The sequence below is a fragment of the Pristiophorus japonicus genome, chromosome 20 (genome assembly GCF_044704955.1).
Source record: "Pristiophorus japonicus isolate sPriJap1 chromosome 20, sPriJap1.hap1, whole genome shotgun sequence".
NCBI lineage: Eukaryota > Metazoa > Chordata > Chondrichthyes > Pristiophoridae > Pristiophorus > Pristiophorus japonicus.
In genome coordinates, this window is record NC_091996.1 from 77786570 (window position 1) to 77812322 (window position 25753).

The 25753-nt window shown below is 46.7% G+C and overlaps 1 protein-coding gene and 1 long non-coding RNA gene across 8 annotated transcripts in view; both read right to left on the bottom strand.

Annotated features, from left to right (window-relative positions):
• The window catches only part of LOC139232625 (uncharacterized), a 973018-nt gene that overhangs the window by 598341 nt on the left and 348924 nt on the right, over positions 1 to 25753 (bottom strand). The window lies entirely within an intron of this gene.
• LOC139232598 (zinc finger protein 436-like) overlaps positions 1 to 25753 on the bottom strand; it is a 40437-nt gene that overhangs the window by 13410 nt on the left and 1274 nt on the right. For 4 of the 7 annotated variants that reach the window (XR_011588045.1, XM_070863030.1, XM_070863029.1 and 1 more), the window contains exons 2-3: positions 12679 to 12867; positions 5931 to 6131 (exon numbers count right to left, since the gene is read on the bottom strand). The gene's annotated coding sequence lies outside the window, so the exon portion shown is untranslated. The remainder of the gene's footprint in view (positions 1 to 5930; positions 6132 to 12678; positions 12868 to 25753) is intronic. The other 3 variants (XM_070863031.1, XM_070863028.1, XM_070863027.1) reach the window with 2 other exon arrangements.

Here is a 25753-nt window from a genome sequence, read left to right on the forward strand (position 1 = left end):
ATCTGTTGGTGGGAAAATGCTGGAGTCCATTATTAAGGAAGCAGTAGCGGGACATTTGGAAAAGCATAATTCAATCAAGCAGAGTCAGCATGGTTTTATGAAAGGGAAATCATGTTTGACAAATTTGCTGGTGTTCTTTGAGGATGTAACATAGTAAATAGGTGCAGGAGTAGGCCATTCGGCCCTTTGAGCCTGCACCACCATTCAATGAGTTCATGGCTGAACATGCAACTTCAGTACCTCATTCCTGCTTTCTCGCCATACGCCTTGATCCCCCTAGTAGTAAGGACTACATCTAACTCCTTTTTGAATATATTTAGTGAATTGGCCTCAACAACTTTCTGTGGCAGAGAATTCCACAGGTTCACCACTCTCTGGGTGAAGAAGTTTCTCCTCATCTCGGTCCTAAATGGCTTACCCTTTATCCTTAGACTGTGACCCCTGTTCTGGACTTCCCCAACATTGGGAACATTCTTCCTGCAACTAACCTGTCTAAACCCATCAGAATTTTAAACGTTTCAATGAGATCCCCTCTCATTCTTCTGAACTCCAGTGAATACAAGCCCAATTGATCCAGTCTTTCCTGATATGTCAGTTCCCCATCCCGGGAATCAGTCTGGTGAACCTTCGCTGCACTCCCTCAATAGCGAGAATTTCCTTCCTCAAGTTAGGAGACCAAAACTGTACACAATACTCCAGGGGTGGCCTCACCAAGGCCCTGTACAACTGTAGTAACACCTCCCTGCCCCTGTACTCAAATCCCCTCGCTATGAAGGCCAACATGCCATTTGCTTTCTTAACCGCCTGCTGTACCTGCATGCCAACCTTCAATGACTGATGTACCATGACACCCAGGTCTCGTTGCACCTCTTCTTTTCCTAATCTATCACCATTCAGATAATAGTCTGTCTCTGTTTTTACCACCAAAGTGGATAACCTCACATTTATCCACATTATACTTCATCTGCCATGCATTTGCCCACTCACCGAACCTATCCAAGTCACTCTGCAGCCTCATAGCATGAAACACAAAAAGTTAGTTTGCAGGTACAGCAAGTAATCAGGAAGGCAAATGGAATGTTGGCCTTTATTGCCACCTAACTTAGTGTCATCCGCAAGGGGAACCAGTGGATGTGGTATATTTGGACTTCCACAAGGCATTCGATAAGGTGCCACATAAAAGGTTACTGCACAAGATAAAAGCTCACAGGATGGGTAATATATTAGCATGGATAGAGGATTGGCTAACTAACAGAAAGCGGAGAGTCGGGATAAATGGGTCATTTTCTGGTTGGAAAACAGTACTAGTGGGGTGCAGCAGGGAGCAGTGCTGGGACCCCAACTATTTACAATCTATATTAATGACTTGGATGAAGAGACCGAGTGTAATGTAGCCAGGTTTGCTGATGATACGGAGATGGGTGGGAAAGCAAATTGTGAGGAGGACACACAAAATCTGCAACGGGATATAGACAGGCTAAGTGAGTGGGAAAAAATTTAGCAGATGGAGTATAATGTGGTAAAATGTGAGGTTATCCACTTTGGCAGAAATAATAGAAAAGCAAATTATAATTTAAATGGAGAAAAATTGCAAAGTGCTGCAGGACAGAGAGACCTGGGGGTTCTTGTGCATGAAACACAAAAAGTTAGTTTGCAGGTACAGCAAGTAATCAGGAAGGCAAATGGAATATTGGCCTTTATTGCAAGAGGGAGAGACTATAAAAGCAGAGTCCGACTAGAACTGTGCAGGGTTTGGTGAGGTCACACCTGGAGTACTGCATACAGTTTTGGTCTCCTTATTTAACGATGGATTAAAACATAGAAACATAGAAAATAGGTGCAGGAGTAGGCCATTCGGCCCTTCAAGCCTGCACCGCCATTCAATGAGTTCATGGCTGAACATGCAACTTCAGTCCCCCATTCCTGCTTTCTCGCCATACCCTTTGATCCCCCTAGTAGCAAGGACGACATCTAACTCCTTTTTTAATATATTTAGTGAATTGGCCTCAACAACTTTCTGTGGTAGAGAATTCCACAGGTTCACCACTCTCTGGGTGAAGAGGTTTCTCCTCATCTCGGTCCTAAATGGCTTACCCCTTATCCTTAGACTGTGACCTCTGGTTCTGGACTTCCCCAATATTGGGAACATTCTTCCTGCATCTAACCTGTCTAAACCTGTCAGAATTTTAAACGTTTCTATGAGGTCCCCTCTCATTCTTCTGAACTCCAGTGAATACAAGCCCAGTTGATCCAGTCTTTCTTGATAGGTCAGTCCCGCCATCCCGGGAATCAGTCTGGTGAACCTTCGCTGCACTCCCTCAATAGCAAGAATGTCCTTCCTCAAGTTAGGAGACCAAAACTGTACACAATACTCCAGGTGTGGCCTCACCAAGGCCCTGTACAACTGTAGTAACACATCCCTGCCCCTTTACTCAAATCCCCTCGCTATGAAGGCCAACATGCCATTTGCCTTCTTCACCGCCTGCTGTACCTGCATGCCAACCTTCAATGACTGATGTACCATGACACCCAGGTCTCGTTGCACCTCCCCTTTTCTTAATCTGTCACCATTCAGATAATAGTCAGTCTCTCTGTTTTAACAACCAAAGTGGATAACCTCACATTTATCCACATTATACTTCATCTGCCATGCATTTGTCCACTCACCTAACCTGTCCAAGTCACTCTGCAGCCTCATAGCATCCTCCTCGCAGCTCACACTGCTACCCAGCTTCGTGTCATCCGCAAATTTGGAGATACTACATTTAATCCCCTCGTCTAAATCATTAATGTACAATGTGAACAGCTGGGGCCCCAGCACAGAACCTTGCGGTACCCCACTAGTCACTGCCTGCCATTCTGAAAAGTACCCATTTACTCCTACTCTTTGCTTCCTGTCTGCCAACCAGTTCTCAATCCATGTCAGCACACTACCCCCAATCCCATGTGCTTTAACTTTGCACATTAATCTCTTGAGTGGGACCTTGTCGAAAGCCTTCTGAAAGTCCAAATACACCACATCAACTCGTTCCCCCTTGTCCACTCAACTGGAAACATCCTCAAAAAATTCCAGAAAAATTTGTCAAGCATGATTTCCCTTTCACAAATCCATGCTGACTTGGACCTATCATGTTACCTCTTTCCAAATGTGCTGCTATGACATCCTTAATAATTGATTCCATCATTTTACCCACTACCGATGTCAGGCTGACCGGTCTATAATTCCCTGTTTTCTCTCTCCCTCCTTTTTTAAAAAGTGGGGTTACATTGGCTAGCCTCCACTCCATAGGAACTGATCCAGAGTCTATGGAATGTTGGAAAATGACTGTCAATGCATCCGCTATTTCCAAGGCCACCTCCTTAAGTATCCTGGGATGCAGACCATCAGGCCCTGGGGATTTATCGGCCTTCAATCCCATCAATTTCCCCAACACAATTTCCCGACTAATGAGGACTTCCCTCAGTTCCTCCTTCTTACTGGACCCTCTGACCCCTTTTATATCCGGAAGGCTGTTTATGTCCTCCTCAGTGAATACTGAACCAAAGTACTTGTTCAATTGGTCTGCCATTTCTTTGTTCCCAGTAATGACTTCCCCTGATTCTGACTGCAGGGGACCTACGTTTGTCTTTACTAACCTTTTTCTCTTTACATATCGATAGAAGCTTTTGCAGTCCATTTTAATGTTCCCTGCAAGCTTCCTCTCGTACTCTATTTTCCCTGCCCTAATCAAACCCTTTGTCCCCCTCTGCTGAGTTCTAAATTTCTCCCAGTCCCCGGGTTCACTGCTATTTCTGGCCAATTTGTGTGCCACTTCCTTGGCTTTAATATATCCCTGATTTCCCTTGATAGCCACGGTTGAGCCACCTTCCCTTTTTTATTTTTATGCAAGACAGGGATGTACAATGTTTGTAGTTCATCCATGCGGTCTCTAAATGTCTGCCATTGCCCATCCATTGTCAACCTCTTAAGTATCATTCACCAATCTATCCTAGCCAATTCACGCCTTATACTTTCAAAGTTACCCTTCTTTAAGTTCTGGACCATGGTCTCTGAATTAACTGTTTCCTTCTCCATCCTAATGTAGAATTCCACCATATTATGGTCACTCTTCCCCAAGGGGCCTCGCACAACGAGATTGCTAATTAATCCTCTCTCATTACACAACACCCAGTCTAAGATGGCCTCCCCCCTAGTTGGTTCCTCGACATATTGGTCTAGAAAACCATCCCTTATGCACTCCAGGAAATCCTCCTCCACCGTATTGTTTCCAGTTTGGTTAGCCCAATCTATATGCATATTAAAGTCACCCATGATAACTGCTGCACCTTTATTGCATGCACCCCTAATTTCCTGTTTGATGCCCTCCCCAACATCACTACTACTGTTTGGAGGTCTGTACACAACTCCCACTAACGTTTTTTGCCCTTTGGTGTTCTGCAGCTCTACCCATATAGATTCCACATCATCCAAGCTAATGGCTTTCCTTATAATTGCATTAATTTCCTCTTTAATCAGCAACGCCACCCCGCCTCCTTTTCCTTTCTGTCTATCTTTCCGAAATGTTGAATACCCTTGGATGTTGAGTTCCCAGCCTTGGTCACCCTGGAGCCATGTCTCCGTGATGTCAACCACATCGTATCCGTTAATTGCTATCTGCACAGTTAATTCGTCCACCTTATTCTGAATACTCCTCACATTGAGGCACAGAGCCTTCAGGCTTGCCTTTTTAATACACATTGACCCTTTAGAATTTTGCTGTAAAGCGGCCCTTTTTGTTTTTTGCCTTGGGTTTCTCTGCCCTCCCCTTTTACTCATCTCCTTTCTGTCTTTTGCTTCTGTCTCCATTTTGCTTCCCTCTGTCTCCCTGCATTGGTTCCCATCCCCCTGCCATATTAGTTTAACTCCTCCCCAACAGCATTAGCAAACACTCCCCCGAGGACATTGGTTCCGGTCCTGCCTTGGTGCAGACCGTCCGGTTTGCACTGGTCCCACCTCCCCCAGAACCAGTTCCAATGCCCCAGGAATTTGAATCCCTCCCTGCTGCACCACTGCTCAAGCCACGTATTCATCTGAGCTATGCTGCGATTCCTACTCTGACTAGCATGTGGCACTGGTAGCAATCCCGAGATTACTACTTTTGAGGTCCTACTTTTTAATTTTGTTCCTAGCTCCTTAAATTCTTCTCTTAGGACCTCATCCCATTTTTTACCTATATCATTGATACCAATGTGCAGCCTCCCTTTTCAGAATGTCCTGCTTACCTGCTCCGAGACATCCTTGACCCTTGCACCAGGCAACATACCATCCTAGAGTCTTGGTTGCGGCTGTAGAAACGCCTATCTATTCCCCTTACAATTGAATCCCCTATCACTATCGCTCTCCCACTCGTTTTCCTGCCCTCCTGTGCAGCAGAGCCAGCCACGGTGCCTTGAACTTGGCTGCTGCTGCCCTCCCCTGATGAGTCAGCCCCCTCAACAGTACTCAAAGCGGTGTATCTGTTTTGCAGGGGGATGACTGCAGGAGACCCCTGCAATACCTTCCTTGCACTGCTCTTCCTGTTGGTCTTCCATTCCCTATCTGGCTGTGGACCCTTTACCTGCAGTAAGACCAACTCGCTACACGTGCTAATCACGTCATTCTCAGCATCGTGGATGCTCCAGAGTGAATCCACCCTCAGCTTCAATTCCGCAACGCGGTCTGTCAGGAGCTGGAGGCGGATACACTTCCTGCACATGTAGTCGTCAGGGACTCCGGAAGTGTCCCTGAGTTCCCACATGGTACAGGAGGAGCATATCACGTGTCCGAGCTCTCCTGCCATGACTTAACCCCTTAGATGCACTTAATTTAGCGACAACAATGTTAACAAGTTACTCACTGATATAAAAAAGAAAAAGAAAAGCTACTCACCAATCACCAGCCAATCACTTACCCCTTTGGCTGTGACGTCACCTTTTGATTTCTTTCTACTTTTTTGCTTTTTCTCCCGGCTGGAGCTGCACAAGCTGGGCCTTTTGTAGGCCTCACCAACGCCACAGATATACTTGTATTGGAGGCTGTTCAGAGTAGGTTCACTAGGTTGATTCTAGATATGAGGGAGTTGTCGTATGAGGATAGGTTGAGTAGGTTGGGCCTGTACACATTGGAGTTCAGAAGAATGAGAGGTGATCTTATTGAAACTTATTAGATAATGAGGGGGCTCGACAAGGTGGATGCAGAGAGGATATTTCCACTCATAGGGGAAACGAAAACTAGGGGACATAGTCTTAGAATAAGGGGCCACCCATTTAAAACTGAGATGAGGAGGAATTTCTTCTCTGAGGGTTGTAAATCTATGGAATTCTCTGCCCCCAGAGAGCTGTTGAGGCTGGGTCATTGAATATATTTAAGGCGGAGATAGACAGATTTTTGAGCGATAAAGGAATAAAGGATTATGGGGAGTGTGCAGGGAAGTGGAGCTGAGTCCATGATCAGATCAGCCATGGTCTTATTAAATGGCAGAGCAGGCTCGAGAGGGCAGGTGGTCTACTCCTGCTCCTATTTCTTATGTTCTTATATTGATCTGATCTACACCTGAAGGTGTGACTCTGGGTTCAGTTCTACGCCCACTGGTTCCTTTCCTACTCCTCCCCTGAATGTACTGGCTCTGTCTGGGTTCAGTTCTACACTCACTGGTTCCGTCCCTCTCCACCCCTTAAGATGCTGACTCTGGCTGGCTTTAATTCCACACTCACTGATTCCCCTCTCTCTCTCCCCTGAATGTGCTAACTCTGGCTGGGTTCAGTTCTACACTCACTGGTTCCCCTCCCTCTCCTCCCCTGAAGGTGCTGACTCTGGCTGGGTTCCATTCTACACTCACCAATACGTGACCCATGTGCCCAATCTCCATGTGTGAACCTCGACAGTGAGTGTCGACAGGCTATTCCATTGTCCTCACCTGAGGCCTCACACGTGCATTTTCCAGCAGGGTCTCTGGACCCTCCTCCCAATGGCTCAGTGGGTAAAGGTAACGCCCAGCGTGACTGACTCATAGGAATAGGAGGGATCCAGGTTTAATCCTGACTGCATATCCTCCCCTTCTAATTCCCTGTAAAAGCTGTTTACAAAAGTCATCACTGCAAGTAGGAACATAGGAACAGGAATAGACCATTCAGCTGATCAGTATCTTAACTCCGTCTACCTGCCTTGGTTCCAGCACTCTTAGTACCCTTGCCTAAGAAAATCTATCTATCTCAGTTTGGAATTTTCAATTGGCCCCCAGCCTATGTTTTATGGGGAACAGAGTTCCGTATTTCCACTGCCCTTTAAGAACATAAGAAATAGGAGCAGTAGTCGGCCATACGGCCCCTCGAGCCTGCTGCGTCATTCAATAAGATCAAGGCTGATCTAGTACTTCAGCTCCACTTTCCTGCACTATCCCCATATCCCTTGATTCCTTTAGTGTCCAAACAGCTCTCTATCTGAGCCCTGAATACATTCAACAACTCAGCATCCACAGCCTCTGGGGCAGAGAATTCCAAAGATTTTCAACTCTCAATTGAAAAGTGCAGAAATTTCTCCTCATCTCAGTCCTAATTGGCCGACCCCTTATCCTGAGACTATGACCTCTAGTTCTAGACTCTCGAGCCAAGCGAAACAGTCAATCAGCATTAGTGTGAGGAAGTGCTTCCTGACATTAGCCCTGAATGGCCTAGCTCTGATTTCAAGGTTGTGTCGCCTTGTTGTGGACTCTCTCACCAGAGTAAATCGTTTCTCTCCATCCACCCTATCAAGTCCTTTAATCATCTTAAACACCTCAATTAGATCACCCCTTAATCTTCTATATTCAGGGGAATACAAGCCTAATCTGTGCAACCTGTCCATATAATTGTTACAGGATTAATAAATGATCTCTGAATAAAGAATCCTCTAGACTTTTGACAAGGTCCCACACAAGAGATTGGTGTGCAAAATTAAAGCACATGGTATTGGGGGTAATGTACTGACGTGGATAGAGAACTGGTTGGCAGACAGGAAGCAGAGAGTCGGGATAAACGGTCCTTTTCAAAATGGCAGGCAGTGACCAGTGGGGTGCCGCAGGGCTCAGTGCTGGGACCCCAGCTATTTACAAAATACATCAATGATTTAGATGAAGAAATTGAGTGTAATATCTCCAAGTTTGCAGATGACACTAAACTGGGTGGCGGTGTGAGCTGTGAGGAGGACGCTAAGAGGCTGCAGAGTGACTTGGACAGGTTAGGTGAGTGGGCAGATGCAGTATAATGTGGATAAATGTGAGGTTATCCACTTTGGTGGCAAAAACATGAAGGCAGAATATTATCTGAATGGCGACAGATTAGGAAAAGGGGAGATGCAACGAGACCTGGGTGTCATGGTAAATCAGTCATTGAAAGTTGGCATGCAGGTACAGCAGGTGGTGAAGAAGGCAAATGACATGTTGGCCTTCATAGCTAGGGGATTTGAGTATAGGAGCAGGGAAGTCTTACTGCAGTTGTACAGGGCCTTGGTGAGGCCTCACCTGGAATATTGTGTTCAGTTTTGGTCTCCTAATCTGAGGAAGGACATTCTTGCTATTGAGGGAGTGCAGTGAAGGTTCACTAGATTGATTCCCGGGATGGCAGGACTGACATATGAGGAGAGACTGGATCGACTGGGCCTGTATTTACTGGAGTTTGGAAGAATGAGAGGGGATCTCACAGAAACATATAAAATTCTGACAGGACTGGACAGGTTAGAGGCAGGAAGAATGTTCCCGATGTTGGGGAAGTCCAGAACCAGAGGACACAGTCTATATATAAGGGGCAAGTCATTTCGGACCAAGATAAGGAGAAACTTCTTCACTCAGAGAGTTGTTAACCTGTGGAATTCCCTGCCGCAGCGAGTTGTTGATGCCAGTTCATTGGATATATTCAAGAGAGAGTTAGATGTGGCCCTTACGGCTAAAGGGATCAATGGGTATGGAGAGAAAGCAGGAAAGGGGTATTGAGGGAATGATCAGCCATGATTTTATTGAATGGTGGTGCAGGCTCGAAGGGACCTTTACTTCTGCACCTATTTTCTATGTTTCTATGATCATAGCATGGTTAAATTTCAAATTCAGTTGGAGGGTGAAGAAGTTGGATCTCAAACCAGTGTCCTAAGCTTAAATAAAGGAGACTGCAAAGGTATGAAGGCAGAGTTGGCTAAAGGAAACTGGGAAAATAAATTTAAAGTGTAAGACGGTTGATGAGCAGATATTTAAGGAGCTATTTCATATCTATCAACACAAATATATTCCAATGAGAAGGAAAGACTTTAAGAAAAGGGATAACCATCCGTGGCTAACTAAGGAAATGAAGGATGGTATCAAATTGAAAACAATGGCATACAAAGTGGCCAAGATTGGTGGGAGGCCAGAGGATTGGGAAACTTAAAAACAAGCAAATAACGACTAAAAAAATAATAAAAAGAGGGAAGATAAATTATGAAAGTAAACGAGCAAGAAATATAAAAACATATAGCAAGAGTTTCTACAGGTATATAAAAAGGAAGAGAGTGGCTAAAGTAAATGTTGGTCCCTTAGAGGATGAGACTGGGGAATTAATAATGGGAAACATGGAAATGGCAGACTTTGAACAAATATTTTGTGTAAGTCTTCACGGTAGAAGACACTAAAACATCCCAATAATGGATATCAAGGGGCTATAGGGAGGGAGGAACTTAAAAAAAAATCACTGTCATTAAAGAAGTAGTACTCGGTAAAATAATGGGACTAAAGGTGGACAAGTCCCCTGGACCCGATGGATTACATCCTGGAGTCTTAAAAGAAGTGGCTGCAGAGATGGTGGGTGCATTAGTTGTAATCTTCAAAATTCCCTGGATTCTGGGGAGGTCCCAGTGGACTGGAAAACCACGAATGTAACGCCCCTTTTTAAAAAAGGAGGCAGACAGAAAGCAGGAAACTATAGACTAACATCTGTCATTGGGAAAATGCTGGAGTCCATTATTAAGGAAGCAGGAGCAGGACATTTGGAAAAGCATAACTCAGTCAAGCAGCATGGTTTCATGGAAGGGAAATCATGTTTGACAAATTTGCTAGAGTTCTTTGAGGATGTAACGAGCAGTGTGGATAAGGGGGAAGCAGTGGATGTGGTGTATTTGGATTTCCAGAGGTTCACGGGGTTGGGGTAATGATGATGATTAGCATGGATAGCGGATCGACTAACTAACTGAAAACATATAAGATTCTGAAGGAACGGGACAGGTTAGATGCTGGTAGAATGTTCCCGATGTTGGGGAAGTCCAGAACCAGGGGACACAGTCTAAGGATAAGAGGTAGGCCATTTAGGACTGAGATGAGGAGAAACTTCTTCACCCAGAGAGTTGTTAACCTGTGGAATTCCCTGCCGCAGAGAATGTTGAGGCCAGTTCATTGGATATATTCAAGAGGGAGTTAGATATGGCCCTTACGGCTAAAGGGATCAAGGGGTGTGGAGAGAAAGCAGGAAAGGGGTACTGAAGGAATGATCAGCCATGATCTTATTGAATGGTGGTGCAGGCCCGAATGGCCAAATGGCCTACTCCTGCACCTATTTTCTATGTTTCTAACAGAGAGTCGGGATAAATGGGTCATTTTCCGGTTGCCAAACTGTAACTAGTGGAGTGCTACAGGGATAGGTGCTGGGGCCTCAACTATTTACGATCTATATTAATGACTTGGATGAAGGGACCAAGCGTAATGTAGCCAAGTTTGCTGATGATACAGCGGTTCAGTGACAACTTTGACCCTGGCACCATAGAGGTACCAACCCTGGAGTCACGTCTGCAGCCGCAGAAGTGCCTGCCTGTTCCCCTAACTATTGAATCCCCTACTACTATTGCTCTTCCACTCTTCTTCCTTCCCTCCTGTGCTACCCATAGTGCCAAGGACTTGGCACTGGCTGCACTCCCCAGAGCAACCATCGCGCTCACCAGTATCCAGAACTGAAAACCAGTTAACGAGTCAGGGGACTTCTGCCCTACCTGCCAGGTCCTCTTCGTCTGTCTGGCGCTCTCCAATTCCCTCTATGCCTTCACACTCTTAAGCTGCAGGGTGAAGAGCTCCCGATATGTGCCAACCTCGAATTTCTCAGCCTCGCGGATGCACTGCAGTGATGCTAGCTGCTGCTCAAGCTCCGAAACCCGGAGCTCAAGCTGCTCCAGCTGGCGACACTTCCCACAACGTGGTCATCCAGGATGTCCCACATGGCCCAGGATGTATATTCCATGGACTGACCTACCCTGCCCAGGGTGTACATTCCATGGACTGACCTACCCTGCCCAGGATGTACATTCCATGGACTGACCTACCCTGCCCAGGATGTACATTCCATGGACTGACCTACCCTGCCCAGGGTGTACATTCCATGGGACTGACCTACCCTGCCCAGGATGTACATTCCATGGGACTGACCTACCCTGCCCAGGATGTACATTCCATGGACTGACCTACCCTGCCCAGGGTGTACATTCCATGGACTGACCTACCCTGCCCAGGGTGTACATTCCATGGACTGACCTACCCTGCCCAGGGTGTACATTCCATGGGACTGGCCTACTCTGCCCAGGGTGTACATTCCATGGACTGACCTACCCCGCCCAGGATGTACATTCCATGGACTGACCTACCCTGCCCAGGGTGTACATTCCATGGGACTGACCTACTCTGCCCAGGGTGTACATTCCATGGACTGACCTACCCTGCCCAGGATGTACATTCCATGGACTGACCTACCCTGCCCAGGGTGTACATTCCAAGGACTGAGCTACCCTGCCCAGGATGTACATTCCATGGACTGAGCTACCCTGCCCAGGATGTACATTCCATAGGACTGACCTACCATGCCCAGGGTGTACATTCCATGGACTGACCTACCCTGCCCAGGGTGTACATTCCATGGACTGAGCTACCCTGCCCAGGGTGTACATTCCATGGACTGACCTACCCTGCCCAGGATAGATATTCTGAACAGACAGTTCTAGTTTCTCTGGAACATTCTTTCCTCTCTTGCCCCTCCTCAGTTGTTGAATTAGTCTCATTCCCCTGCTCTTGCCTCATAACGCTGCTAATGTTTCAACTCAAGTATTTATCCCATTTGAAAGTAACGAGTGAATCTGCTTCCACCACCCTTTCAGGCAGTTCCAGGCCATAACATCTCGCTGCTTAATTTGTCCCCTCATGTAGCATCTGGTTCATTTGCCAATCACCTTAAATCTATGTCCTCTGGTTACTGAATCTTCTGACACTGAAAATTGTTCTCCTTATTAAGAGGGTTGGTGGGCTGGAGGAGGTTACAGAGATAGGGAGGGTGAGGCCTTGGAGGGGTTTGAATAAGAGGTGGAGTATTTTAAAGGCTAAAGCCACCAGCCTTCTCCCCCAGTGCAGAACGTGACTCACAAACAGGAAGGATTTTTGTTTAACTACTAAAGATGGATAATGAGGGGAAATCAATCTCTGAACCTTTAACTAACAGCGACATGGAAAGAGGGAAATGAATGACCTTTAAACACCTGGTCCGCTTGGCATTGAAGTGTCTGAAACTCATAATAGGAACTCCAGGGAAACAAAATACTGACAGATGTTAAACTGTTTTGTTGACAAAAGAAATCTCGATTTAACTTTTAAAAGATAAATTGTTTAACAGGGGTTAACACAGACTCACTTGATTGGCCGACTCAGGATCCACCCCTCAAGCACCGCGATTGGTTACAGAACACGCTGTTCCCTGGGCCCGACGGCCTCTGAGCTCTCTTCCTGTTGGTTCCCAGGGCAATCAATCACCACTCGCCAACATTACGCTGCCAGATGAAGTTGAGAGGCTCAGAGGAAGAAATAAAATGAGGCCGTGAATCTGAATTAAGAAATAAAATTAGAGAAGCATGAGTAAATTTATAAACAAAACTATTTAAAGTCAAATCAAATGAATTGTTGCATTTAATATATTCCTTTTGGGCCAAGTGGGAAACAAGTGATGTGTGGGCTATGCAGAGTGTCTGTGCCTGGTTACACAGTGTGTCCCTGGCTCTCCGCTCCAAGTGCACATGTTTCAGCTCACATCCAACTGACTGGATAAACCTCGCCCGTCTAAACCCCATCACACAAATATCAGCATTTGATGTTTAGTTATGCTAAACCTTTATAAAACACTGGTTAGGCCTCAGCTGACACATTGTGCTCAATTCTGGGCACCACACTTTCAGAAGGATGTCTACACCTTAGAGAGGGTGCAGAAGAGATTTACTAAAATGGTACGAAGGATGAGGGGCTTCAGTTATGTGGATGTACTGGAGAGGCTATTACTAGGGGGATCAAGAGGTATGGCGAGAAAGCAGGAATGGGGTACTGAAGTTGCATGTTCAGCCATGAACTCATTGAATGGCGGTGCAGGCTAGAAGGGCCGAATGGCCTACTCCTGCACCTATTTTCTATGTTCTATGTTTCTTTCTAAGCTGCAGTTATTCTCCTTGGAGCAGAAAAGGTTAAGAGGAGATTTGACAGAGTGTTCAAAATCATGAACAGTTTTAATAGACTAAATAAGGAGAAACACTTTCAGTGGCAGAAGGGTCAGTAACCAGAGGACACAGAGTTCAGGTGATTGGCAAAAGAAGCAGAGGCGACATGAGGTAACATTGTATAAACAGCGAGTTGTTGCAATCTGGAATGCACTGCCTGATCGGGCGGTGGAAGCAGATTCAATAGTAACTTTCAAAAGTGCATTGGATAAATAAGAACATAAATATGAGCAGGAGTAGGCCATATGGCCCCTCGAGCCTGCACCGCCGTTTAATACGATCATGGCTGATCCGATCATGGACTCAGGTCCACTTCCCTGTCCGCTCTCCATAACTCCTTATTCCCTTATCGTTTAAGAAACTGTCTATTTCTGTCTTAAATGTATTTAATGTCCCAGCTTCCAAAGCTCTCTGAGGCAGCGAATTCCACAGATTTACAACCCTCAGAGAAATAATTTCTCCTCATCTCAGTTTTAAATGGGCGGCCCCTTATTATAAGATTATGACCCCTAGTTCTAGTCTCCCCTATCAGTGAAAACATCCTCTCTGCATCCATGCTGTCAAGCTCCCTCATAATCTTATACGTTTCGATAAGATCACCTCTCATTCTTCTGAATTCCAATGAGTAGAGGCCCAACCTACTCAACCTTTCCTCATAAATCAACCCCCAACCTACTGAACCTTTCCTCCATAAGTCAAATACTGAAGGAAAAATATTTGCAGAGCTACGGGGAAAGATCAGGGGAGTGGAACTAACTGGATAGCTCCCATAGAGGTAACAAGGAGGATCGATGAGCGTAGTGCATTTGATGTAGTGTATGTGGATTTTAAATATAAACCCTCCGAACCCATCGATTAGATTCCAGCCTGTAACTCATTCGATTAGATTCCAGCCTGTGCTGCACTCCTGGGTATGTGTGATTCTATAGAAAACCACCTGAACCCCTCGATTAGATTCCAGCCTGTGATGCACCCTGGGTATGTGTGATTCTATATATAAACCACCTAAACCCCTCGATTAGATTCAAGCCAGTAACTCACTCCCAGTTATCTGTGATTCTATATATAAACCACCCGAACACCTCGATTAGATTCCAGCCTGTAACTCACTCCCGGGTAGCCATTATTCTATATATAAACCAACCCCAATTAGATTCGAGCCTGTAACTCACTCCCAGGAATCTGTTATTCTATATATAACCCACCCGAACACCTCGATTAGATTCCAGCCTGTAACTCACTCCCGGGTATCTGTTATTCTATACATAAACCACCCGAACACCTCGATTAGATTCCAGCCTGTAACTCACTCCCGGGTATGTGTGATTCTATATATAAACCACCCGAACATCTCGATTAGATTCCAGCCTGTAACTCACTCCCGGGTATCTGTTATTCTATATATAAACCACCGAACACCTCGATTAGATTCCAGCCTGTAACTCACTCCCGGGTATCTGTTATTCTATATATAAACCACCCGAACATCTCGATTAGATTCCAGCCTGTAACTCACTCCCGGGTATCTGTTATTCTATATATAAACCACCCGAACATCTCGATTAGATTCCAGCCTGTAACTCACTCCCGGGTATCTGTTATTCTATATATAAACCACCGAACACCTCGATTAGATTCCAGCCTGTAACTCACTCCCGGGTATCTGTTATTCTATATATAAACCACCCGAACATCTCGATTAGATTCCAGCCTGTAACTCACTCCCGGGTATGTGTGAATGTGTGATTCTATATATAAACCACCCGAACACCTCGATTGGATTCCAGCCTGTAACTCACTCCCGGGTAGCTGTTATTCTATATATAAACCACCCGAACATCTCGATTAGATTCCAGCCTGTAACTCACTTCCGGGTATGTGTGATTCTATATATAAACCACCCGAACACCTCGATTGGATTCCAGCCTGTAACTCACTCCCAGGTATGTGTGATTCTATATATAAACCACCCGAACACCTCGATTAGATTCCAGCCTATAACTCACTCCCGGGTATCTGTTATTCTATACATAAACCACACGAATACCTCGATTAGATTTCAGCCTGTAACTCACTCCTGGGTATCTGTTATTCTATATATAAACCCTCCCCAAACCCCTCGATTAGATTCCAGCCTGTAACTCACTCCCGAGTATCTGTTATTCTATATATAAACTGTCATGTATTCAACCAGCATTGCAACCCATGTATAAACTGACCTAAGTTGTACACCGTGAGAACACTGACCACTAGGTGGTGAACTTGTGGGAGACACTCCTAACCTAGACCTTCAGATATAAAAGGGGAAGCTCCACCCACTTCCTGGACTTGAGTGCTAAGGAATAAAAGACAGGTCACAGACTGACCTTCTCTCAAGCATGGGCCTCGTGTGCATTTATACTGTATAGTAAGGACGTATCAATGGCGACAAGAAACTGGGATTTAAACCACGCGAGCATGGTCACTAGCAGAACAGACGAGAGGTACTGTGTTAAGGAATGGTTGGGACAGAGTTTCAACATTGTTAAAGCAGCACACAGTTCTCCAGGCAGACAAGGGCAGTCGGGCATGCCCCAACATGTAGTCGAACCCAGAGGGGGAGATCAAGGACAATGCGGCCAGTAATGGGGCCATCAACACCTGTTAATGGCGCACTCAAGGGCAATAACAGGGGCAGTCAGGGACGATCGACTGGCAAGGGACCTTTTGTTTCAAACCGCAGCTCATGTTGGAGGTGTGGAGGCATACACTCAGCCGGAGTTTGCAGAGGTGAGCAAAATACCTGAAGAAATTGCAGAAATGAACGCTGGGGGAAATCGCTGGAAGCTGAAGTTCAGCGAGTTCATGTGGAGCACGTATACAGTTCATACACCAGGACGCCACCGATAATGATGATAAGTGCTCCTCAATGGCATCCCAGTATCAATGGAGTTAGACACGGGGGCCAGCCAGTCCCTGATGGGTATCAAACAGTTCAAAAAGTTGTGGGCGTCCAAGGCCAGGAGGCCAAAATTATCGCCGATTGATGCACAGCTACGGACTTACACAAAGCAGATCATTCTGGTGCTAGGCAGCGCCACGGTAGTCGTGACCCACAAAGATTCGGAGAAGAGACTGCGACTCTGGATTGTCCCAGGGGACGGTCCCGCACTACTGGGGAGGAGTTGGCTTGCTGTCATGAACTGGAAATGGAGCGATGTCAATGCAATTTCCTCTGTGGAGCGAGTATCATGCTCACAGATCCTGGACAAATTTGACTCATTATTTCAACCCGTCATTTTCACTTTCATGGGGGCCAAGGTAGTGATTCACAGAAACCCGGACGCCAGGCCAGTACACCACAAGGCCAGAGCGGTGCCGTACGTGATGCGGGAAAAGATAGAAGGTGAATTGGACCGCCTGCTGAGGGAAGGCATCATCTCGCCAGTCGAATTCAGTGACCGGGCGAGCCCGATTGTGCCGGTGCTCAAGGCGGATGGGTCGGTCAGGATATGTGGCGATTACAAGGCCACCATCAATCGGGTGTCACTCCAAGACCAGTACACGCTACCGAGAGCGGAGGACCTCTTTGCGACGCTATCCGGTGGCAAACTTTTTTCAAAATTGGACCTGACCTCAGCTTACATTACCCAGGAGCTGGCGAGTGAGTCAAAGAAGCTGACCACCATCACGACACACAAGGGGTTGTTTGAGTACAACAGATGTCCGTTGGGGATTCGCTCGGCCACCATGATCTTCCAACGAAATATGGAAAGCCTCCTCAAGTCGATTCCAGGGACGGTGGTTTTTCAGGACGACATCCTCATTATGGGTTACGATACTGAAGAACACCTCCACAACCTGGAGGAGGTGCTACACAGACTGGACCGGGTAGGGCTGCGACTGAAAAAGGCGAAGTGCGTCTTCCTAGCTCCAGAGGTAGAATTCCTGGGGATGAGGGTAGCAGCAGACGGGATCAGCCCTACTGCGTCCAAGACGGAAGCGATCCAGAGAGCACCCAGACCCCATAACACGACGGAGCTGCGTTCATTCCTGGGGCTCCTGAACTATTTTGGTAACTTTCTTCCCAAATTAAGCACGCTGCTAGAGCCGCTACACATGCTCCTATGCAAAGCTTGCGAATGGGTCTGGGGGGACAGCCAGGAAAGGGCTTTTAATAGAGCACGCAATTTGTTATGTTCCAACAATCTGTTAACTCTATATGACCCATGTAAGAAACTTGTGTTAACATGCAATTTGTCGTCCTATGGTGTCGGGTGTGTGTTGCAGCATGTCAATGCCAAGGGTCAGTTACAGCCGGTAGCTTATGCCTCCAGAATCTGTCCCAGGCAGAAAGGGGCTACCGGATGGTAGAAAAGGAGGCGCTCGCATGTGTATATGCAGTAAAGAAAATGCACCAGTGCCTGTTTGGCAGGAAATTTGAGCTGGAGACAGATCACAAACCCCTAACGTCCCTTTTGGCCGACAACAAGGCCATAAATGCAAACGCATCGGCCCGCATACAGAGGTGGGCACTCATGTTAACCGCCTATGACTACACAATTCGGCACAGACCGGGCACCGAAAACTGCGCCGCTGCACTCAGTAGGCTCCCACTAGCCACCACTGAGGGGGCTACCGAGCATGCTGCTCAGATGGTCATGGCTGTTGAAGCTTTCGGAAGCGAAGGCTCACCCGTGACAGTCCGTCAAATTAAAGTCTGGACAAATAGTCTCCATTCTATTGTCTCCAGTCAAGAAATGTGTCCTGAATGGGGACTGGGCAGCCACGTACAGGGCATGCCCTGAGGAATTTAAACCATTTCACAGGCGCAAGGCTGAACTCTCGATTCAGGCCGATTGCCTACTGTGGGGAAACCGCGTAGTCATGCCCCAGATGGGCAGAGAGGTATTCATCAGAGAACTCCACAATGGGCACCCGGGCATTGTCACGATGAAGGCAATTGCCAGGTCACACGTTTGGTGGCCAGGGATAGATGCAGATCTGGAACTTTGTGTTCGCAGGTGCAACATAGAAACATAGAAACATAGAAAATAGGTGCAGGAGCAGGCCATTCAGCCCTTCTAGCCTGCACCGCCATTCAATGAGTTCATGGCTGAACATGCAACTTCAGTCCCCCATTCCTGCTTTCTCGCCATACCCTTTGATTCCCCCTAGTAGCAAGGACGACATCTAACTCCCTTTTGAATATATTTAGTGAATTGGCCTCAACTACTTTCTGTGGTAGAGAATTCCACAGGTTCACCACTCTCTGGGTGAAGAAGTTTCTCCTCATCTCGGTCCTAAATGGCTTACCCCTTATCCTTAGACTGTGACCCCTGGTTCTGGACTTCCCCAACATTGGGAACATTCTTCCTGCATCCAACCTGTCCAAACCTGTCAGAATTTTAAATGTTTCTATGAGGTCCCCTCTCACTCTTCTGAACTCCAGTGAATACAAGCCCAGTTGATCCAGTCTTTCTTAATAGGTCAGTCCCACCATCCCGGGAATCAGTCTGGTGAATCTTCGCTGCACTCCCTCAATAGCAAGAATGTCCTTCCTCAAGTTAGGAGACCAAAACTGTACACAATACTCCAGGTGTGGCCTCACCAAGGCCCTGTACAACTGTAGCAACACCTCCCTGCCCCTGTACTCAAATCCCCTCGCTATGAAGGCCAACATGCCATTTGCTTTCTTAACCGCCTGCTGTACCTGCATGCCAACCTTCAGTGACTGATGTACCATGACACCCAGGTCTCGTTGCACCTCCCCTTTTCCTAATCTGTCACCATTCAGATAATAGTCTGTCTCTCTGTTTTTACCACCAAAGTGGATAACCTCACATTTATCCACATTATACTTCATCTGCCACGCATTTGCCCACTCACCTAACCTATCCAAGTCACTCTGCAACCTCATAGCATCCTTCTCGCAGCTCACACTGCCACCCAACTTAGTGTCATCCGCAAATTTGGAGATACTACATTTAATCCCCTCGTCTAAATCATTAATGTACAATGTAAACAGCTGGGGCCCCAGCACAGAACCTTGCGGTACCCCACTAGTCACTGCCTGCCATTCTGAAAAGTACCCATTTACTCCTACTCTTTGCTTCCTGTCTGACAACCAGTTCTCAATCCACATCAGCACACTACCCCCAATCCCATGTGCTCTAACTTTGCACATTAATCTCCTGTGTGGGACCTTGTCGAAAGCCTTCTGAAAGTCCAAATATACCACATCAACTGGTTCTCCTTTGTCCACTTTACTGGAAACATCCTCAAAAAATTCCAGAAGATTTGTCAAGCATGATTTCCCTTTCACAAATCCATGCTGACTTGGACCTATCATGTCACCATTTTCCAAATGCGCTGCTATGACATCCTTAATAATTGATTCCATCATTTTACCCACTACTGAGGTCAGGCTGACCGGTCTATAATTCCCTGCTTTCTCTCTCCCTCCTTTTTTAAAAAGTGGGGTTACATTGGCTACCCTCCACTCGATAGGAACTGATCCAGAGTCAATGGAATGTTGGAAAATGACTGTCAATGCATCCGCTATTTCCAAGGCCACCTCCTTAAGTACTCTGGGATGCAGACCATCAGGCCCTGGGAATTTATCGGCCTTCAATCCCATCAATTTCCCCAACACAATTTCCCGACTAATAAGGATTTCCCTCAGTTCCTCCTCCTTACTAGACCCTCTGACCCCTTTTATATCCGGAAGGTTGTTTGTGTCCTCCTTAGTGAATACTGAACCAAAGTACTTGTTCAATTGGTCTGCCATTTCTTTGTTCCCCGTTATGACTTCCCCTGATTCTGACTGCAGGGGACCTACGTTTGTCTTTACTAACCTTTTTCTCTTTACATACCTATAGAAACTTTTGCAATCCGCCTTAATGTTCCCTGCAAGCTTCTTCTCGTACTCCATTTTCCCTGCCCTAATCAAACCCTTTGTCCTCCTCTGCTGAGTTCTAAATTTCTCCCAGTCCCCAGGTTCGCTGCTATTTCTGGCCAATTTGTGATCCACTTCCTTGGCTTTAATACTATCCCTGATTTCCCGAGGTAACCACGGTTGAGCCACCTTCCCTTTTTTATTTTTACACCAGACAGGAATGTACAATTGTTGTAATTCATCCATGCGGTCTCTAAATGTCTGCCATTGCCCATCCACAGTCAACCCCTTAAGTATCATTCGCCAATCTATCTTAGCCAATTCACGCCTCATACCTTCAAAGTTACCCTTCTTTAAGTTCTGGACCATGGTCTCTGAATTAACTGTTTCATTCTCCATCCTAATGCAGAATTCCACCATATTATGGTCACTCTTCCCCAAGGGGCCTCGCACAATGAGATTGCTAATTAATCCTCTCTCATTACACAACACCCAGTCTAAGATGGCCTCCCCCCTAGTTGGTTCCTCGACATATTGGTCGAGAAAACCATCCCTTATGCATTCCAGGAAATCCTCCTCCACCGTATTGCTTCCAGTTTGGCTCACCCAATCTTTGTGCATATTAAAGTCACCCATTATAACTGCTGCACCTTTATTGCATGCACTCCTAATTTCCTGTTTGATGCCCTCCCGAACATCACTACTACTGTTTGGAGGTCTGTACACAACTCCCACTAACGTTTTTTGCCCTTTAGTGTTCTGCAGCTCTACCCATATAGATTCCACATCATCCAGGCTAATGTCTTTCCTAACTATTGCATTAATCTCCTCTTTAACCAGCAATGCTACCCCACCTCCTTTTCCTTTTATTCTATCCTTCCTGAATGTTGAATACCCCTGGATGTTGAGTTCCCAGCCCTGATCATCCTGGAGCCACGTCTCCGTAATCCCAATCACATCATATTTGTTAACATCTATTTGCACAGTTAATTCATCCACCTTATTGCAGATACTTCTTGCATTAAGACACAAAGCCTTCAGGCTTGTTTTTTTAACACCCTTTGTCCTTTTAAAATTTTGCTGTACAGTGGCCCTTTTTGTTCTTTGCCTTGTGTTTCTCTGCCCTCCACTTTTCTTCATCTCCTTTCTGTCTTTTGCTTTTGCCTCCTTTTTGTCTCCCTCTGTCTCCCTGCATAGGTTCCCATCCCCCTGCCATATTAGTTTAACTCCTCCCCAACAGCACTAGCAAACACTCCCCCTAGGACATTGGTTCCGGTCCTGCCCAGGTGTAGACCGTCCGGTTTGTACTGGTCCCACCTCCCCCAGAACCGGTTCCAATGTCCCAGGAATTTGAATCCCTCCCTGCTGCATCACTGCTCAAGCCACGTATTCACCTGCGCTATCCTGCGATTCCTACTCTGACTAGCACGTGGCACTGGTAGCAATCCCGAGATTACTACTTTTGAGGTCCTACTTTTTAATTTAGCTCCTAGCTCCTTAAATTCTTTTCGTAGGACCTCATCCCTTTTTTTACCTATGTCGTTGGTACCAATGTGCACCACGACAACTGGCTGTTCTCCCTCCCATTTCAGAATGTCCTGCACCCGCTCCGAGACATCCTTGACCCTTGCACCAGGGAGGCAACATACCATCCTGGAGTCTCGGTTGCGGCCGCAGAAACGCCTATCTATTCCCCTCACCATCGAATCCCCTATCACTATCGCGCTCCCAATCTTTTTCCTGCCCTCCTGTGCAGCAGAGCCAGCCACGGTGCCATGAACTTGGCTGCTGCTGCCCTCCCCTGATGAGTCATCCCCCCCAACAGTACTCAAAGCGGTGTATCTGTTTTGCAGGGGGATGACCACAGGGGATCCCTGCACTATCTTTCTTGCACTGCTCTTCCTGCTGGTCTTCCAATCCCTATCTGGCTGTGGACCCTTCTCCTGTTGTAGGACCAACTCACTACACGTGATACTCACGTCATTCTCAGCATCGTGGATGCTCCAGAGTGAATCCACCCTCAGCTCCAATTCCGCAACGCGGACCGTCAAGAGCTCGAGGCGGATACACTTCCCACACATGTAGCCCCGAGTTCCCACATGGTACAGGAGGAGCATATCATGTGACCGAGCTCTCCTGCCATGCCTTAACCTTAGATAACCTTAAATTGGTACTAACAATGCTAAAGTTCACTTACTGATATAAAAAATAAAAGAAAAGCTACTCACCAATCACCAGCCAATCACTTACCCCATTGGCTGTGACGTCACTTTTTGATTCCTTTCTACTTCTATTTTGCTTTCTCTCCCGCTGTAGCTGCACCGGTCGCCTTTTATAGGCCGCTCCGACACTGCTGCCACCTCTCCAACTGCCGCTGGCTCTCGATCTCCCGCTGGGCTTTTGATAGGTCGCTCCCCTCTCACCAACTGCCGCTGGCTCTCGATCTCCCGCTGGGCTTTTGACAGGTCGCTCCCCTCTCACCAACTGCCGCTGGCTCTCGATCTCCCGCTGGGCTTTTGATAGGTCGCTCCGCTCTCACTAACACGTGTGCCCAGCTGGGCAATGCGCCCGGGGAAGCCCCCCTTAGCCCCTGGCCATGGCCCGCCAAGCCTTGGTCACGCATCCATGTGGACTACGCAGGTCCTTTCATGGGGAAAATGTTTTTGGTTGTAGTAGACGCCTACTCCAAATGGATCGAGTGTGACATTTTAAATTCAAGCACATCCTCTGCCACGGTAGAAAGTCTACGGGCAATGTTCGCCGTCCACGGTCTACCGAACATCTTGGTCAGCGACAATGGCCTGTGCTTCACAAGCACTGAATTCCAGGACTTCATGGCAGGCAATGGAATTAACTATGTCAGAACGGCACCGTTCAAGCCGGCCTCAAACGGCCAGGCAGAACGAGCAGTGCAGATAATCAAACAGGGGATGCTCAGAATCCAAGGGGATTCCCTACAAACCCGCTTATCACGCCTCCTATTGGCCTATAGATCCCGACCACACTCGCTCACAGGGGTTCCACCCGCAGAGCTGCTAATGAAAAGGATGCTCAAAACCCGGTTATCCCTTATACACCCCACCATGAAAGAAATTGTCGAGAGCAGGCGCCAGTCACAATATGACTACCATGACAGGAATGCGAGGGCGCGATGTATTGATGTAAATGATCCTGTTTTTGTCCTCAACTACGCTGCAGGGCCCAAATGGCTCGCAGGCACTATGGTTGCCAAAGAGGGAAATAGGATTCTGGTAAATAAACTTACCAATGGACAAATTTGCCGCAAACACGTGGATCAAACAAAAAGATTCAGCAACCCCATAGAAGAAGCAGAGGAACAACACGATGTAGAGTTCACTCCACCACAGGTGACCGAACACAGGAACCAAAGGGAGCAGAGCCCAGTCACTGTGGGCAGTCCGGACAGGCCTGAGACATCGCAAACAGCAGACACTCAGGCCAGCGCCCAACAGCCGGAGCCCCAACTCAGGCGCTCTACAAGGGAGCGTAAACCACCAGAGAGACTCAACCTGTGATCCCAATAAGACTTTGGGGGGAGAGGTGATGTCATGTATTCAACCAGCATTGTAACCCATGTATAAACTGACCTAAGTTGTACACCGTGAGAACACTGACCACTAGGTGGTGAACTTGTGGGAGACACTCCTAACCTAGACCTTCAAATATAAAAGGGGAAGCTCCACCCACTTCCTGGACTTGAGCGCTCAGGAATAAAGGACAGGTCACAGACTGACCTTCTCTCAAGCATGGGCCTCGTGTGCATTTATACTGTATAGTAAGGACGTATCATAAACCATCCAATCACATCGATTAGATTCCAGCCTGTAACTCACTCCCGGGTATCTGTTATTCTACATATAAACCACCCAAACCCATCGATTAGATTTCAGCCTGTAATTCACTCTCGGGTATCTGTATTTCTATATATAAACCACCCAAACCCATCGATTAGATTGCCGTCTGTAACTCACTCCCGGGTATCTGTTATTCTACATATAAACCACTCAAACCCCTCGATTAGATTCCAGCCTGTAACTCACTCCTGGGTATCTGTTATTCTACATATAAACCACCCAAACCCATCGATTAGATTGCAGCCTGTAACTCACTCCTGGGAATCTGTTATTCTACATATAAACCACCCAAACCCCTCGATTAGATTTCAGCCTGTAACTCACTCCCGGGTATCTGTTATTCTATTTATAAACCCCCCCAAACCCATCGATTAGATTCCAGCCTGTAACTCACTCCCGGGTATCTGTTATTCTATTTATAAACCCCCCCAAACCCATTGATTAGATTCCAGCCTGTAACTCACTCCTGGGTATCTGTTATTCTATTTATAAACCCCCCCAAACCCATCGATTAGATTTCAGCCTGTAACTCACTCCCCGGTTATCTGTTATTCTATATATAAATCCTCAAATCCTATCGATTAGATTCCAGCCTGTAACTCACTCCCAGGTATCTATTTATGCCACAGCTAGAGCAATGCATGCAGTTGTGGCTACCACATTACAGGAAAGATGTGATTGCACCAGACAGTGTACAGAGATTTACGAGGATGTTGCCTGGACTGGGAAATTTTAACTACAAGGAAAGATTGAATAGGCTGGGGTTGTTTTCTTCGGAAAAGAGGCGCTGAGGGAAGGCGTGATTGAGGTGTATAAAATTATGAGAGGCCTAGATAGAGTGGATAGGAAGGACCTATTTCCCTTAGCCGAGGGGTCAATGACTGGGGGGGCATAGCTTTAAAGTAATTGAAAGAAGGTTTAGAGGGGAGACTTAGTTGAGGTATATAAAATTATGAGGGGCCTGGATATAGTAGATAGCAAGGACCTATTTCGCTTAGCACAGGGGTGAGCTGTGGCTCAGTGGGTAGCACTCTCGCCTCGGAGTTAGAAGGTTGTGGGTTCAAGTCCCATTCCAGGGACTTGTAGGCTGACACTGCAGTGCAGTGCTGAGAGAGCGCTGCACTGTCAGATGAGACGGCTCCATCTACTCTCTCTCTCTGGTGGCTGTAAAAGATCCCATGGCACTATTTCAAACAAGAGCAGGGGAGTTATCCCCGGTGTCATAAGAACATAAGAAATAGGAACAGGAGTAGGCCATAAGGCCCTTCGAGCCTGCTCTGCCATTCAATAAGATCATGGCTTATCTGATCAGGGACTCAGCTCCAGTTCCCTACCTGCTCCCCATAACATCTTATTGTTTAAGAAACTGTCTATTTCTGTCTTAATTTTATTTAATGTCCCAGGTTCCACAGCTCTCTGAGGCAGCGAATTCCACAGATTCACCTGAGAGAAGAAATTTCTCATCTCAGTTTT